The sequence below is a fragment of the Thalassophryne amazonica genome, chromosome 19, assembly GCF_902500255.1.
Source record: "Thalassophryne amazonica chromosome 19, fThaAma1.1, whole genome shotgun sequence".
Classification (NCBI taxonomy): domain Eukaryota; kingdom Metazoa; phylum Chordata; class Actinopteri; order Batrachoidiformes; family Batrachoididae; genus Thalassophryne; species Thalassophryne amazonica.
Window position 1 is genome coordinate 17,166,073 of NC_047121.1, and position 18,758 is coordinate 17,184,830.

An 18,758-nucleotide genomic window follows, 5' to 3' on the forward strand; every position below is an offset into this window, starting at 1 on the left:
ATCAACTCCTCTAGATTCATTCAGTCATTCATATTTCAAACCTTAGTTTAGAATCGGGGGAAGCTGAAGTCTATACCAGCAGTCACTGGGCGAAAGGTGGGGTATCCTGGACAGGCCACCAGTCTATCGCAGGGCTGACACACACACACACACACACACACACACACACACACACACACACACACACACACACACACACACACACACACACACACACACACACACACACACACACACACACAGAGACAGACAAATTCTGTCCTCTTTCACTTGCACCTTCAGTAAATTAAGAGTTGCCAGTTCATCTAACCTGCACGTCTTTGGAGGTGAGAGAAACCTTAAGTATCTAGAGGGAACCCACACAATCATGGGGAGAACGTGCAAACTCTACGCAGAAAGGACTGGATCAGATTCAAACCCGGGACCTTCTATATGTAATACTGCATTTACACATAGGCAAGACATGTTACGAATGTCATATTTGCATCAATTTTGGCACATTCCTGACATTTTTAACATGACTTAACGCATCTGAATAGGTTTCTTAATAGTGCATGTTGATGCGTGATATTTGTGATTTTCATAGAGCATGTTTTTGGCTGTCAAAAAATCTTCCACGAATGTCACGCACCACCCTCATTTCTCCTCATGTCATGGAGGTCGCAACTGAGCGTGTTGATCCATCTTGATTAGTGGTGATCCTTAACAGAGTGTGACAGCGTTCTTCTCTGACATGCGCACAATTAAACCCTGCTACACTGCATTCAGTTTCATTGCTGCAGTATGAAAATTCAGTAAGGCATATCTTATATATTATATTCCAATTCTGAAGATACTCAATGATGACAACAAGGACAGTGACAAGTCAGCTAAAAGTGTTGTTCCAATGCTCATCAGCGTGCTCCTGCAGGTGTTCCACCTGCTGCTGCTGCTTTGCCTGATGTTTGGGAAAACGAGCGAGATGAGAGCCGCATGGAGCCACACATTTGGCTCTCCAACTAAGCATGCAATCACAAAGTTCTTCTGCTGTGGATTTTGAGGAGCAAACTGGAGCGATCTGAATTGTTCAGCAGCTGATGGATGAATATGTGTGTGTGTGGAGACAATTAGCCTCATTCCCAATTTGACAGAACTTAACAATGCACTCTTACACGTGATAGTGCACAACAGTGCGCAACAACGCAAATCATTATTCTTGACCGTGCATAATGATTCCTGATAATTCTCCAGCAACATGTGCCATTAATCATAAGGTGTGGTAACAGGTTGCAGCAGTTCCTGAGGACACCTCAGGATCATCACATTTGTGATCAGCAGCCAAGAATGTATACTTCATAGCATTTGTGACTTGTCGTTATGTGTAAACGCAGCATAAGGCAACAGTGCTCTCCACTAATCCACCATGCTGCCTTTCTTGTGTTTAGCTTATACATAATGATCTGCCATCCATGCATTATAAGATAGAGACTCAAATGTATGCTGATGACACTGCAATGCCGGTCCACAACAAGATAAAAACCCAAGTTGACTCTAATCTAAGGGTACTATCTCACTGGGTTGCAACAGCCTCTCTTGAGTCATAGGGTTTTGCTCGCATCGCACCTGAATTTTGCAAGTTCAAACTTGGCGAGATGACAAAGATCCTCGCCACATACTCACAGAACTGTCATGGGCATTGCTTATTGCTGTCATTGGCATTGCTACTCTTAATGTAGTCTCTGCGACACATAAAGCGCAAGAATTGTGAGAGAACTTTTTGAGGGTTTTCTGACACACTTTTCTTTTTATATGATCAAAGTGGAACAGCACTTCTGGAAGAGGCAAAGCAAGTCTAGCAGGTTCCAGCCACCTGGCTCTGCAGCCAGGGCAGCTCCAATCCTCTATGATCACAGTCAGCAGGCTGGATGGCATTTTTCTAACGCCAGAAGAGCTGCACCATCCAATTGAAATATGTATTTTGCGTCACCCCAGCCGTGCAGGCACAGTCCGGCCTTGGACACATGTCAGCAGGCTGGACAAGTCCTGTCTGGCAGCAATGGAGCCACACCATCCAATGGAACTAAGAATTATGTGTCAGCCCAGCTGTGCAGGTACAGGCCAGTGGTGCACGCACATCAGGCAATCGGCAGCAAAGGAGGCGCATGAACCAGATTTGTTGTGTTTCTCTTCTTATTATTCTTTTGTTGTTGTTGTTGTTGGAGGAACACAACGGAAATGCATTTAGTGCTTTACTGTGTTATCCTCTGCAATTCGTGGAGAGGTTCTTGTACTAGACCATCAGGGAGAGCTTGATCCCAGCCAGCAGAGGATTATATAAGAGAAAGGATTGTATATACTGGTCATTCCCAGGAGGAGAGGACAGTGGATCCAGCAGGGACAATAATACTTACGAAAATTCAGCTCCTGCACATCATTCTGCAAGTTGATGAGTCCGCTGTTCACACTTTTCTTACTGTTTTATTATTATTTTTTATGTTATTATTTATTTTGTTTTTATTATTATTATTATTGACAGGGCTGTGCCTTGTGGTTGCAGTCTGGAGTATTTCCACAGGATCTTTTCATATAATATCAGCATATCATCCGGCCGTCCTGAGCACGGAAATCCTGAGTGCTGCTCAACATCCGTGCAAGTGCTGCACGGTATTCAGGTGCATATCAGTGAGAACCCTGAACCTGTGAAGGCCATGCTCAACATTGAGTATGTGACGTGCAGCATTCAAGTGGCACTCTGTGTATCTATGCAGACAGTTTCCACGCAAGTCCCACATTTGGGTGACTTGCACAAGCATGACTTTATTACCAATTCAGTGAGATACCAACTGAGAATTTTATTGCTGATTCTCCTGTTTTATTGCAAATTTGCATCTCAATCTATTCTCCAAGTCACTGCCCAGTGAGATACAACCCTAATCAACTCAATACCTTATGTTGCTAGAGAGTTAAACCGGTGTTGTCAACAAAACTATTAGCATGTATTTAACAAAAAAAATCTAATTATACTGTTGAGCCACACAAATTTGTATATGAAAAAGACTCAGCATTATCAAATAATGAATTTATCTTGGAATCATGTTTGTCTCAAAGCTGAGGCTAAGAACGTTTTCAGCAAACTGAAATATACACTCAACAAAAACATAAACGCAACACTTTTGGTTTTGCTCCCATTTTGTATGAGATGAACTCAAAGATCTAAAACTTTTTCCACATACACAATATCACCATTTCCCTCAAATATTGTTCACAAACCAGTCTAAATCTGTGACAGTGAGCACTTCTCCTTTGCTGAGATAATCCATCCCACCTCACAGGTGTGCCATATCAAGATGCTGATTAGACACCATGATTAGTGCACAGGTGTGCCTTAGACTGCCCACAATAAAAGGCCACTCTGAAAGGTGCAGTTTTATCACCCAGCACAATGCCACAGATGTCGCAAGATTTGAGGGAGCGTGCAATTGGCATGCTGACAGCAGGAATGTCAACCAGAGCTGTTGCTCGTGTATTGAATGTTCATTTCTCTACCATAAGCCATCTCCAAAGGTGTTTCAGAGAATTTGGCAGTACATCCAACCAGCCTCACAACCGCAGACCACATGTAACCACACCAGCCCAGCACCTCCACATCCAGCATGTTCACCTCCAAGATTGTCTGAGACCAGCCACTCGGACAGCTGCTGAAACAATCGGTTTGCATAACCAAAGAATTTCTGCACAAACTGTCAGAAACCGTCTCAGGGAAGCTCATCTGCATGCTCGTCGTCCTCATCGGGGTCTCGACCTGACTCCAGTTCGTCGTCGTAACCGACTTGAGTGGGCAAATGCTCACGTTCGCTGGCATTTGGCATGTTGGAGAGGTGTTCTCTTCACGGATGAATCCCGGTTCACACTGTTCAGGGCAGATGGCAGACAGCGTGTGTGGCGTCGTGTGGGTGAGCGGTTTTCTGATGTCAATGTTGTGGATCGAGTGGCCCATGGTGGCGGTGGGGTTATGGTATGGGCAGGCGTCTGTTATGGATGAAGAACACAGGTGCATTTTATTGATGGCATTTTGAATGCACAGAGATACCGTGACGAGATCCTGAGGCCCATTGTTGTGCCATACATCCAAGAACATCACCTCATGTTGCAGCAGGATAATGCACGGCCCCATGTTGCAAGGATCTGTACACAATTCTTGGAAGCTGAAAATGTCCCAGTTCTTGCATGGCTGGCATACTCACCGGACATGTCACCCATTGAGCATGTTTGGGATGCTCTGGACCAGCGTATACGACAGCGTGTACCAGTTCCTGCCAATATCCAGCAACTTCGCACAGCCATTGAAGAGGAGTGGACCAACATTCCACAGGCCACAATTGACAACCTGATCAACTCTATGCGAAGGAGATGTGTTGCACTGCATGAGGCAAATGGCGGTCACACCAGATACTGACTGGTATCCCCCCCCCAATAAAACAAAACTGCACCTTTCAGAGTGGCCTTTTATTGTGGACAGTCTAAGGCACACCTGTGCACTAATCATGGTGTCTAATCAGCATCTTGATATGGCACACCTGTGAAGTGGGATGGATTATCTCAGCAAAGGAGAAGTGCTCACTACCACAGATTTAGACTGTTTTGTGAACAATGTTTGAGGGAAATGGTGATATTGTGTATGTGGAAAAAGTTTTAGATCTTTGAGTTCATCTCATTCAAAATGGGAGCAAAACCAAAAGTGTTGCGTTTATATTTTTGTTGAGTGTAACTTGGCAAATTTCACATTCATAAGGAGTTGCATTTCAACTGAGGCTGCTACAGTGTCTATGAATGCTATGATTATATTGCACCTAACTTGCACCTGTCTCTGGAAGGGCGCAGACTGTCATCCACTTCATTCTATAAAATCTGTAGATAAGCACCAACTCCAAGCTCCAAGCCTATGTAGAGCTTTCTTCTTCTAAATGTTTCTTTTTATATTTAAATCACAGCACAACCAGGAAATCAAAACATACTCAATTTGTTGTATGGCTGGGGGGGCCTGGCTGCCTTTTTGTTTCTGTCTTTTGGTTTTCCTTCCAGGTGGCTTGCATTTGGGACTGAGTGGCTGTGTAGCTGAGGTTATCAGGACCTCACCCTGATCACCTGCGGCTCGTCAGGACTCACAGCTGTGGTGCATCTATATGGATTGGAACATGGTGGCATTTAAGACTGGAGTATACAGTGTGTATTTGCCAGAGACACGACCTTGTGACCAGACGGGTGAGATCGTCGTCTCGGGAGCCATCTCATCATCAGTGGATGCAGAGAACGTCCAGGGTTTGATGCACGGTCTGTGAAAGAGGAGGGGGTGAGGTCTCACGCTCGTCAGCACACTTCCTGAGGTACGTTAGATTTTGTGACTAACGTTTATACAGTCAGTAAATGTGGTGTCCCTCACACCTTATTATATTGAGCTGTACGTTAGTCATGTATCGGCTTCCACTGCAGTGGAGTTTTGTGAACTGGATGTTCCATGCCTGCAGGTTGGGAAGCTGATTAGTAATTAAGCCAGGAAGTGTTTGCTGTTTATGTACACCTTTGAGTGGTCTCTCTGTGTGTAGAGTGTGGACTCACATAATGGTTCCTTCTTTCACAGACTCGGTTTGTTGCGGCCACCTGGGGGGTGTCGGCGGGGTCCTTGGGTCCGAACGGCTTCTGGCTCCGGACCGTTAGCGCTGCTGGGAGCGCACCGTATCACCACCACGCCAGACCGCACACTCCTTTTGTTGTTTTGTATCACATCACTGTTATGTATTAAATTCAGTTAGCCTTTGTACCGTGCTCTGCTTATTTCATACTGGGTCCTTCAAACGCTGGTCGGTTCTCCAAGCTGCGTCCGACACATAACAGTAGTCTCTGGCCAAACATCACGGACCCAGCGGTAGCAGAGACGGTAATGCGCCGGGAAGGTGGCAGCAGACGTTCAGTAGTTATCCGGATCAGTTGCGGGTGCTCTCCGCCCGGATGGTGCGTGTTTGAGACCCATTACTGAATACTGATTTGTGCTCTCTTGCAGCCGTGTTCCTGTGTTTGTGCCTTATCCGTGGGTCGTGGTGGAGTGTGACTGGCGACAGCTTCGCGTCACGCTCCGACCGGATAAGAGGTTTAAACGGGAGCTGCAAGAGTGTGTCTGTAATGGGTGCACGCGCACGGCGGAGCTCTGTGGCACGGGTCGCTGAGCTTCCTGTGTTACAGTTGTAGCCCCGTTTCCCCGGATAAAGATAACTACTGCGTCTGTTGTATCAGCTCCGGCGTTATTTAGTTGAGCACATTTTGGTTGTGTGTTACACACAGCTGCGCACAGAGATGCAGCTCGTTTGTTTTCTGTCACCAAAGGGGTTTTTTTCATTTTTAGCACTTTGACTCCCTCTTTTGGTGACTTAGTCACATTACCGTTAAGCTCTTAAGTTAGAACAGGTGTGTTCGATTTGTTTGAGCTTAACGGTATACGTCACTGATTTGTTTTGAGTTAGTTTATTTCGTGTGGGTGTTTTTTGAGTTGGTTTTTGTGTGGGATTTATTTATTTTTTTCCACTGTTTGTGTCTGGGGTTGTGACCCTGCAGCCTGTCTAAGAAGAAAAAAAAAAAAAAAAGGACCCAAACAACTGTATGTTGGTCTGTTAGTCTTTCTTTTTATTTCTTTTTGTTTCACCTCCCCAGGGTTTGATGGGACGGTTGCCTGGGGGGTGATGGGGTGGTACTTGGGTTTTTTTTTCTTTTTTTTTGTTTGTTTTGTTATGCCCTGTCTTCTCCTCTGACTCCAGCCGGGTGAGCCGTAGTGTCGGCGTTGCTGGAGGGGTGCAGTTTGGTTGTGCTGGGCATTTCCCAGGTAGCCTCTGCACCCGGGAGGGGGGGGGGGGGGGGGTTGGGGTATTTTCTTTTTCTTCCCTCTCTTCTCCTCTGGCTCCAGCCGGGTGAGCCGTAGTGTCGGCGTTGCTGGAGTGGTGCAGTTTGGTTATATTGGGCGTTTCCCGGGTAACCTCTGCACCTGGGGGGGGGGGGGGGGGTTTTGATTCCCTGTTCCACCTCCGGCTTCAGCACGCCTTTGGCCGTCTGCCATCGGTGTGGCTGAGGTTTGGGGCAGTGGGATATACCCGCAGCTAGTGGCTGGTGTAGAAGTCAGAGGAGTGGCGCCGTTTTGTGCCGTTTGCCATAACCGCTGTTCCACTCCTCCCGGTTGGCTTCTGGGGTATAGTCACGGTTGGTGACACTGGACGTGCTTCCAGTTTCCACTGCGCCAAGGGGGTGGGGTTGGGGTTGTTTTGTTTGTATGTTTTTTTTTCTCTCTTCTTGTTTTTCCCCCCAGTTTCCGCCCTCAGGGTTTGACTGTGGTGTCCTCTGGGGGGGAAAGGGCTGTGGGTCCATCTAGCCATAGACGGCCAGGGCTGGGTCCGTTGGTCATGAGGGGAGGCGTCTCCTGGGGTTGACGAGTGGTCCTCTGGGAGGCGCTGGGAGTCCCCGTGGGTGACGTTGGATCCCAGAGGGACCTCGGCTGTGGTTATTACTCCTGGAGCTGGTGGGAAGTCCTCTGGGGGGTGTTGGTCCCTACATGTCGTTTGGGGGGGGGGGTGTTTTAGCACTTTTATTTGTAAGCTTAAGTTTGGGGTTTTTCTTTTCTCCTCTTCCCGGGGTTTGATGGGACGGTCCCCTGGGGAGGGGGGGTGTTTTGGTTGTTTGTGTTTGTCTTTTTTGTTTTATGACTAAAGACCGAACATGGTTGGATAAAGGCTGACCGCACAGGTTTAAGAACTCCTGGCCACACCTGTGCTAAGTGACTGACTGAAACAAAGGCAAGGATGCAGCCAGAGGAGAGGACATCAACCATTCTGTTGGAAGACGAATGCAGATGCGGTTTCCAGCCATGGTCCCTGGAGGGGGATGTTTCTCCTGGGCCAGGTTTGTGTGGTCGCCGGGAGGCTTCCCGTGAGGGTGGGGTACTGTTGTATGGCTGGGGGGGCCTGGCTGCCTTTTTGTTTCTGTCTTTTGGTTTTCCTTCCAGGTGGCTTGCATTTGGGACTGAGTGGCTGTGTAGCTGAGGTTATCAGGACCTCACCCTGATCACCTGCGGCTCGTCAGGACTCACAGCTGTGGTGCATCTATATGGATTGGAACATGGTGGCATTTAAGACTGGAGTATACAGTGTGTATTTGCCAGAGACACAACCTTGTGACCAGACGGGTGAGATCGTCGTCTCGGGAGCCATCTCATCATCAGTGGATGCAGAGAACGTCCAGGGTTTGATGCACGGTCTGTGAAAGAGGAGGGGGTGAGGTCTCACACTCGTCAGCACACTTCCTGAGGTACGTTAGATTTTGTGACTAACGTTTATACAGTCAGTAAATGTGGTGTCCCTCACACCTTATTATATTGAGCTGTACGTTAGTCATGTATCGGCTTCCACTGCAGTGGAGTTTTGTGAACTGGATGTTCCATGCCTGCAGGTTGGGAAGCTGATTAGTAATTAAGCCAGGAAGTGTTTGCTGTTTATGTACACCTTTGAGTGGTCTCTCTGTGTGTAGAGTGTGGACTCACATAATGGTTCCTTCTTTCACAGACTCGGTTTGTTGCGGCCACCTGGGGGGTGTCGGCGGGGTCCTTGGGTCCGAACGGCTTCTGGCTCCGGACCGTTAGCGCTGCTGGGAGCGCACCGTATCACCACCACGCCAGACCGCACACTCCTTTTGTTGTTTTGTATCACATCACTGTTATGTATTAAATTCAGTTAGCCTTTGTACCGTGCTCTGCTTATTTCATACTGGGTCCTTCAAACGCTGGTCGGTTCTCCGAGCTGCGTCCGACACATAACACAATTGTTTAAAAAGTAAATGAGTGTTGATCCTTGAGGGGCTTGACAAATTCGAATAAATAAATAAAAATCGGGCATTGCTCCCAGGTCCTTATGGTTTTGCTGTCAGGGTTTCTCTGTATTTTTGGGCATGTCTGTTCTCCCTGTGTCTGCTGTGCTGTCCTGTCTGCCTCCATGCATGTGTCTGTAAGGTAGGAGTAGCACTCCTCTATCCCTCTCCCCACTCTCCATTTCTGTACACATGCATATCATTTGTTCACATCCCAGTTGTTACTGCTTTAGTCGTCACACCTGTCGCTCACGCCTTCATTACCCTGCAGTATATGAACCTGTTTTCCACTCACTCACCACCACTTTCTATCTTCCGACAGTCCTGCTTAATAACCTCAATTTCTTCATCTCCTCTCTTGGTGTCCCAGATCATCTCCTGGTGTTATGGTGACATTTAGGTGCTGTCCATTGAGTAAACCTCAATCCAGGACATCAAAAGAGGTTATAGTGGCAGATGTTGGAGCCTGTGGGCTTTAGCAGATATTTTGAAGCATCACCCTCCCATACCTGAAGTCCCAAATCCAACGCAGGTTACACTGATGTCATCACCCAGGTGGGAGTGAACCTTAAGGCCCGGTCACATGGCAATCGCTGAATGAAGGAAAAAAGTACCAAAGTCACAAATCGTCGAAAAAAGTGGATGAATGAGCCGGCACTTCTCCCATCACCGAAAAGTCTAGTGTAGAGTGTAGAGTGCATAAAAGACCGAAACGAAACCAAAACTAATGAAATAAAAAGGAAGAGAATGGCGACCTTGACACACAGCTGCAAGAGCTACTTGTCTTGACAACAGGTTTGTCAACATGTGCATGTTGCAACCAGAGACAGCTGCAATGCAATGTGCGTGAATAGTTAAAGTATTACACATTCTATGTGTGTAGGAAGGTGCCAGTCTGACTCACAGACTGGCACCTGGTTACCTAGTTACCTGGTGGAATTGGTTAAGCCCTACGTACCTGCTTCTGTGTGTTCCGAGGGTGAACAAGACGTCTGTGGGGTATAGAGCCCTCTCCTACCGTGGTCCGACTCTTTGGAACGATCTACCTGCAGTTATTAGGCAGTCTGACACAGTGGAGACTTTTAAATCAAGACTGAAGACTCACTTTTTTAGACTGTCTTATCATTAATCTGTTTTCTTGTTTGCTTTGTAATTTCTTTTTATTCTACTGTGTTTTACCTTTTTATTGTGCTTTTCTTGATTTTAATTTTGATTTTAAATTACTTTGTGTTGTTATGAATTGTGTGAAGCGCCTTGGGGTGACTTTGTCATGAGTTGGCGCTATATAAATTAATAAATTGAAATTGAGATTGAAAGTAGTTGATCAAATGTTCTTGCTGCTATTTTTTCTGCACGAAAACATTGCTTTTCGTCCCATACATGGATGAGTTGCGTTCAGCTTGTCGGATGTTTAGTTATAGATCCGTTCAGATACCGTCAATGTTTGTGCAAGACGTCGGACACAGGACGAAGTTGGACGACAATCAAACGGAACGATGACGGTATGGGAACTACGCAAACAATGAGGAGCCATCAAGACAGAAAGCAAAATGGAATACGAATGAATTGAGGTTGTCGTCAGGATTCGTTCACATTTTTCAACAGTTTGAAAATTCTGACTAAACACCAGCTACAGGAATGAAGCTGGACGACAGACAGTTAAATCGATGTCTCCGAAAATCAACATAAGTCCAGATTTCTAGTTTCGTTTTGGCTTCGTTGTCCTTCTTTAGTGCTGTGTGACTGGGGCTTTAGTCCAGCGAGTACAAAAGTGGCAAGCAGGTGCTGTACAGTTAGTAAGCCTCACGATCCTACACCTGAAGATGTTACAGCAGCACATGCTAGAGCCCTTGGGTCTTCTTGTTAGACCATCTACCACCTATGCCCAAAATTATGAGTTTGAGTCCAGTGCGGGATAGTTAGGTGTCAAACACAACACAGGTTACACAGCATCTTCGCTGATCACCAGCTCCAGTCAACTCTTTGGACTTACCTCCGACCATCAGCTCAGCCAGAGCCTGTTGCCTCTTCAGGTCCCACAGTTTCTGGACATCTTTGTCCTGTTCTCTTCTCTCCATTCATTCTCCTTGTCAGCAGTGAGAGACTGCCATACAAGCTGCTGAATATGCAAGATTTGAACAATTCCAGGCAAACTAAAGGTCAAGTGGCAGGATTGTGTTGATTTAGTATCAGCCGAAAATAACACAGCAATGTTATTCTTGAATCAGATGCAATTATTTCTTACCGCTGGTATTACACACCTGCTAGGGAATGCCGGTACAAGTCTGGTATCCACTGCCGAGGCGGAGGATGATTGATTCCTGTGTTTATTTCACTCTGTCCCTTAGCCTGAAGGCATCGCTGAACAATGAGCTGCTTCTTCTAATGCCTTCTCCCATTTCCAGCAATTGTACTGTTCTGCTCTTTCTGGCAGACTTCAACACTGGCAACAAACACAGACTGTTGGATTGATGTGTGTGCGTACAGGTAGGTGCAACCATTTGAATTTATGCTTGCATATCAGACACATGTACGCACACAAACACAAACACACATATTCCCTTACTAAAATTCCCTTCTGTCTTGAAGAGTAGCTGCAGCTGAAGAGGAGGCTGTTTACAGAGGTATTATTAACCTGTGAGACATTTAAGACGAAATCTGATCTGAGACTTTAGTTTGAAAACAATATTTGGCTCCAAGATACAGTAGGACCATATTTCTAATGCTTTGACTTAACACTCAGGCACAATAAGCCATTTTGAAAAGAATAGATGTCATTTATATTGGACACACTTTCCCATTCAATTGAATGGGAAAGTGTGTCCAAATGTTTGACTGGTAGTAGTTATCTATACACAACAATGGAGAACATTGTTGATGTGTTCAATGCCTATTTTACCTTCTGTATACACACACACACTCCTCTTCAATGGCTGTGCAAAATTGCTGAATATTGGCAGGAACTGGAACACGCTGTTGTATACGCCAATCCAGAATATCCCAAACATGGAATTGTGTACAGATCCTTGCAACATGGAGCTGTGCATTATCCTGCTGCAACATGAGGTGATGGACGTGGATGAATAGCACAACAGTGGGCCTCAGGATCTTGTCACGGTATCTCTGTGTATTCAAAATGCCATCAATAAAATGCACCTGTGTTCAATGTCTATAACATACACATGCCCATACCATAACCTCACCGTCACCATGGGCCACTCGATCCACAACACTGACATCAGCAAACCGCTCACCCACACGAGTTCCAGATGCCATCAAATGTGAGCATTTGCCCACTCAAGTCAGTTATGACAATGACAAACTGCAGTCAGGTCGAGATCCCGATGAGGACGACAACCATGCAAATGAGCTTCCCTGAGACGGTTTCTGACAGTTTGTGCAGACATTCTTTGGTTCTGAAAACTCATTGTTGCAGCAGCTGTCCAGGTGGCTGGTCTCAGATGATCTTGGAGGTGAACAAGCTTAATGTGGAGATCCTGGGCTGGTGTGGTTACATGATGAAAGACAAGACACGTAGTCTGCGGTTGTGAGGTTGGTTGGATGTACTGCTAAATTCTCTGAAACGCCTTCGGAGACGGCTTAAAGTAGAGAAATGAACATTCAATTTGTGGGCAACAGCTCTGGTGGCTGTTCCTACAGTCAGCATGCCAGTTGCACGCTCCGTCAAAATGTGCAACGTCTGTGGCTGGTCTAGGTGTCAGTATGCCAAAGTGAACATTTCAGAGTGGCCTTTTATTTTTGGCCAGCCTAAGGCACACCTGTGCAATGATCATGCTGTCTAATCAGCATCTTGATATGACACACCTGTGAGGTGGGATGGATTGTGTTGGCAAAAAAGAAGTGCTCACTATAACACAGATTTAGACAAATTTGTGAACAATATTTGAGATAAATAGGTATTTTGTGTATATAGAAAATGTTTTAGATCTTTGAGTTCAGCTCGTGTAAAATGGGAGCAAAAACAAACTTTATAGTTTTGTTCAGTGTATACTGTATATAGTGCTCTCCAAATATATTGGGCCTGTTGATATTTGACACATTTTAATTTCTTTATGCCATTTCCTATACAAAAAGTACATCAGGCTTTCTAAAATAAACTTCCTTAAACTCAAACTTAACGCACATCTCTACCACTTGATAGAAATTAATAAAAAATTATTCATGGTAAGAGGATGTGTTGCATAAATAATGGACCACTGATATAATACCTGAAAATAATCAGGTTTCTTGCCAGTTTTCTTCAGACAAGTCAGGGAATGGATACATGAACAGTTCTAAGTCACTGAATATGTCTTGGACTTTACATCAATTATAAAGAATGATAAACAGTATGGCACTCAATGGTACATGTGTGTGGAGTAGATACTTATCAAAAACTGAGTGACTGTGCAAGAAGGAGAAAAGTGAGGAGAGCCACCAAGACACCCAGACAACCCAGAAAAAGTTATAAGCTTCTGTGGCTGTGATTGGAGCAATTTTGCAAAGTGCATGTTTTGCATCTTGTATCCCCAGTTATACAGCTTCATGATGCAGTGGAGCAGAGAAGGATTTTGAGACACCAAAATGTCAAATCTAGACTTGCATCTCAGATGTACCTTCTGGCAAATTGTAGATTAACTTTGAAGTCTTCTTTTTAAGAAAATTCTCTTCTATACCACTTCTTCATGAAGCTGTATAACTGGTGATACAACTAGTGATATATGTACATAGTATTTATTTATTTATTTATTTTTGTATTTATGTATTTTTCAATACACTAAGGTCAAGATTTGATTTCTTAAGTAATAGTTTAATCACTGCAGATCTGAAACATTTAGGAACAGATCCCGATGTTAGTGCCAGATTAATAATTTCCAACACAGTGGGCCCAACAGTGGGCCACGTGTCCTTAAACAGTTTTATTGGTATAGGATCGAATAAGCAGGTTGTGCTTTTAGCAGATGTTACAAGTTTCGTCAGCACACCCAGTGAGATAATATCAAATTCGGTAAATCTAGGTAACATATCAGTGAAGGCACCCACCTCGACAACAGGGTGTACTGACTGGACTAAGGCATGCTGGGATATATTTAACCTAATGTCATCTATTTTCTTATCAAAGTAATCTAAGAAATCTTGGGCTGTAAAAGGAGAGCAACTTACAGTACAGGTGGCTGTCCATAAATAAGTGTTGCCACCGTGTCGAACAGAAACTTTGATTTATAATTGATCATTGATATAATAGATAATTGGCAAAGCTTCTGGGGAAAACCTGGTCTTGTTAGGACAGGCGGCATCCATCCCACTTTGGATGGAGCAGCTCTCATTTCTAGAAATCTGGCCAATTTTATTAAACCCTCCAAACCGTGAATATCCAGAGTTGGGACTAGGAAGCAGAGTTGTAGTCTTACACACCTCTCTGCTGCTTCTCTCCCCCTGCCATCCCCCCAATACCCAATCCCCGTAGAGACGGTGCCTGCTCCCAGACCACCAATAACCAGTAAAAATCTATTTAAGCATAAAAATTCAAAAATAAAAAATAATATAGCACCTTCAACTGCACCACAGACTAAAACAGTTAAATGTGGTTTATTAAACATTACTTACATTACATTACTTCTAAGTCCCTGTTAGTAAATGATATAATAATTGATCAACATATTGATTTATTCTGCCTTACAGAAACCTGGTTACAGCAGGATGAATATGTTAGTTTAAATGAGTCAACACCCCCGAGTCACACTAACTGTCAAAATGCTCGTAGCACGGGCCGAGGGGAGGATTAGCAGCAATCTTCCACTCCAGCTTATTAATTAATCAAAAACCCAGACAGAGCTTTAATTCATTTGAAAGCTTGACTCTTAGTCTTGTCCATCCAAATTGGTGAGTTTCTCTGTGAATTTTCAGACCTTTTGTCTGACTTAGCGCTTAAGCTCAGATAAGATAATTATAGTGGGCGATTTTAACCACATAGATGCTGAGAATGACAGCCTCAACACTGCATTTAATCTATTATTAGACTCAATTGGCTTCGCTCAAAATGTAAATAAGTCCACCCACCACTTTAACCATACTTTAGATCTTGTTCTGACTTATGGTATGGAAATTGAAGACTTAACAATATTCCCTGAAAACCCCCTTCTGTCTGTTCATTTCTTAATAACATTTACATTTACTTTAATGGACTACCCAACAGTGGGGAATAAGTTTCATTACAGTAGAAGTCTTTCTGAAAGCGCTGTAACTAGGTTTAAGGATATGATTCCATCTTTGTTATCTTCTCCAATGCCATATACCAACACAGTGCAGAGTAGCTACCTAAACTCTGTGAGTGAGATAGATTATCTCGTCAATAGTTTTACATCCTCATTGAGCACAACTTTGGATGCTGTAGCTCCTCTGAAAAAGAGAGCCTTAAATCAGAAGTGCCTGACTCTGTGGTATAACTCACAAACTCGCAGCTTAAAGCAGATAACCCGTAAATTGGAGAGGAAATGGCGTCTCACTAATTTAGAAGATCTTCACTTAGCCTGGAAAAAGAGTCTGTTGCTCTATAAAAAAGCCCTCCATAAAGCTAGGACATCTTACTACTCATCACTAATTGAAGAAAATAAGAACAACCCCAGGTTTCTTTTCAGCACTGTAGCCAGGCTGACAAAGAGTCAGAGCTCTATTGAGCCGAGTATTCCTTTAACTTTAACTAGTAATGACTTCATGACTTTCTTTGCTAATAAAATTTTAACTACTAGAAAAAAAATTACTCATAACCATCCCAAAGACATATCGTTCTCTTTGGCTGCTTTCAGTGATGCCGGTATTTGGTTAGACTATTTCTCTCTGATTGTTCTGTCTGAGTTATTTTCATTAGTTACTTCCTCCAAACCATCAACATGTCTATTAGACCCCATTCCTACCAGGCTGCTCAAGGAAGCCCTACCATTAATTAATGCTTCAATCTTAAATATGATCAATCTATCTTTATTAGTTGGCTATGTACCACAGGCTTTTAAGGTGGCAGTAATTAAACCATTACTTAAAAAGCCATCACTTGACCCAGCTATCTTAGCTAATTATAGGCCAATCTCCAACCTTCCTTTTCTCTCAAAAATTCTTGAAAGGGTAGTTGTAAAACAGCTAACTGATCATCTGCAGAGGATGGTCTATTTGAAGAGTTTCAGTCAGGTTTTAGAATTCATCATAGTACAGAAACAGCATTAGTGAAGGTTACAAATGATCTTCTTATGGCCTCAGACTCATCTCTGTGTTTGTCCTGTTAGGCCTCAGTGCTGCTTTTGATACTGTTGACCATAAAATTTTATTACAGAGATTAGAGCATGCCATAGGTATTAAAGGCACTGCGCTGCAGTGGTTTGAATCATATTTATCTAATAGATTACAATTTGTTCATGTAAATGGGGAGTCTTCTTCACAGACTAAGGTTAATTATGGAGTTCCTCAAGGTTCTGTGCTAGGACCAATTTTATTCACTTTATACATGCTTCCCCTAGGCAGTATTATTAGAAAGCATTGCTTAAATTTTCATTGTTACGCAGATGATACCCAGCTTTATCTATCCATGAAGCCAGAGGACACACACCAATTAGTTAAACTGCAGGAATGTCTTACAGACATAAAGACATGGATGACCTCTAATTTTCTGCTTTTAAATTCAGATAAAACTGAAGTTATTGTACTTGGCCCCACAAATCTTAGAAACATGGTGTCTAACCAGATCCTTACTCTGGATGGCATTACCCTGACCTCTAGTAATACTGTGAAAAATCTTGGGGTCATTTTTGATCAGGATATGTCCTTCAATGCGCATATTAAGCAAATATGTAGGACTGCTTTTTTTGCATTTGCGCAATATCTCTAAAATTAGAAAGGTCTTGTCTCAGAGTGATGCTGAAAAACTAATTCATGCATTCATTTCCTCTAGGCTGACCTTCAGTTAATTCAAAATGCTGCAGCTAGAGTACTGACAGGGACTAGAAGAGAGAGCATATTTCACCCATATTGGCCCTCTTCATTGGCTTCCTGTTAATTCTAGAATAGAATTTAAATTCATCTTCTTACTTATAAGGGTTTTGAATCATCAGGTCCCATCTTATCTTAGGGACCTCATAGTACCATATCACCCCAATAGAGCGCTTCGCTCTCAGACTGCAGCTTACTTGTAGTTCCTAGGGTTTTTAAGAGTAGAATGGGAGGCAGAGCCTTCAGCTTTCAGGCTCCTCTCCTGTGGAACCAGCTCCCAATTCGGATCAGGAGACAGACCACCCTCTCTACTGTTTAAGATTAGGCTTAAAACTTTCCATTTTGCTAAAGCTTATAGTTAGGGCTGGATCAGGTGACCCTGAAGCATCCCTTAGTTATGCTGCTATAGACTTAGACCTCCCCTAACCAACTCAAACATCAAAAAATTATAGAATTCATACAATCCAGATGACATCTAAATAAACGGTACAGAAGAGGAAGGGCAGGTAAAATATCCAGAGACAGTCTTTGCAAAGCAGTAGACACAGTGGTTCAGTCAATCCAGTGGGGCGTGAAATGAAAAGGGTTTGGGGGGAGGTCAACCAACACTAACACCCCATCCTCAAAGACCGCTTTTTGTCTTAAGTGTTCAACAGTGAACAGAACATCGCCAACAGGCAGCTCCTTGAGCTTAGCCAAGCAGTTGTGAAAACACACAGTCCCTGGCGCCAGGGATCTCACTGCACTTTTTCTGCCCAAAACCAAGAAGCTCTGTCTGAGGCCAAGCCGCTCAGAAGGGAGGTTGGGAGGTGAAAGTGAAGATGACGGGTGGAAATAGAAGAAGATTATTGTCCAAGGCTTTAATCGTGTTTCTGTGGCAAGGCTCGGTGCCTTTAAAGAGGAAGGTCTGGAGTCAAGTAATACTCCAACTGTCTGGAGTGTGGAACGCCTGTCAAAACAAGCTGTCGTGAGAATGCAAGGCCGGGCTACTGGAAAACAAAAGGCCAAGGGGAAAAAATGTCGCCCACAAGCCCAACGGAGGTACTTAATGTGAAATAATATCTCAAACAAGATTGGATTCAAAGTGGCTGATTTTTATCCAGATTATGTGAAGCAGTATTTTACAACTACAAATACTAAGCAAAGGCTTAATTTATATATATGGAAACAGATTTACTTAAACACTCTAATCATTCATTGGTAAATGCTGGCTCATATTTGGATTACAAAGTGTTGTCTTGTGCAACTTTGTGGGCAAATGGTTAAATGTGGTAAAGAACACAAACCTAAAACTTGTATTTTCTCCTCTTTTTTTACGCATTTTCAACCATTTGTCTGCAGTGCTTTCAATATGTGATGCTGACGCTTGAAGTAAATGTTCTGTTCACAGAAATCAAGAAGCTTGACATCACAGCTCCTATATTACCAATGTGCAGATAAACAAAAATATGGGGCATCACAATAGATTTAACCTACTCAATAGTCACAAACTGGGCAGGAACCTGTTGTTGCCCAGTGAACACAAGGCAGAACCAACAGGGCTGCCCGAATATCCAGGTTACTTGGGGGTGGTGCACTGTCACCATGTTGGTGCAAACTCACATTGGATGCTCACTGTTTACATCATCTGGTATTCTGTACCTGCAAGCTGTGCATTCATGACACACGCTGTTAATGACCTGTGCAAATAAAATAGACTTGTTTCATATTTAAAGACAAGACTTTAATGTACTTTCCAGGCATGCACCATGGGTGTGCTCGTTGTTTTCCCCACATCCATGTGTATCTGTGTGAAAAAACAGACTTGTTTTGTATTTCAAGTGAATTAGTGAATTGTGTATTGTGAAAAGTGAATTATGTACTTTGAAAACATGCACTGTGGCTGTGTTGAACTCAGCAGCAGT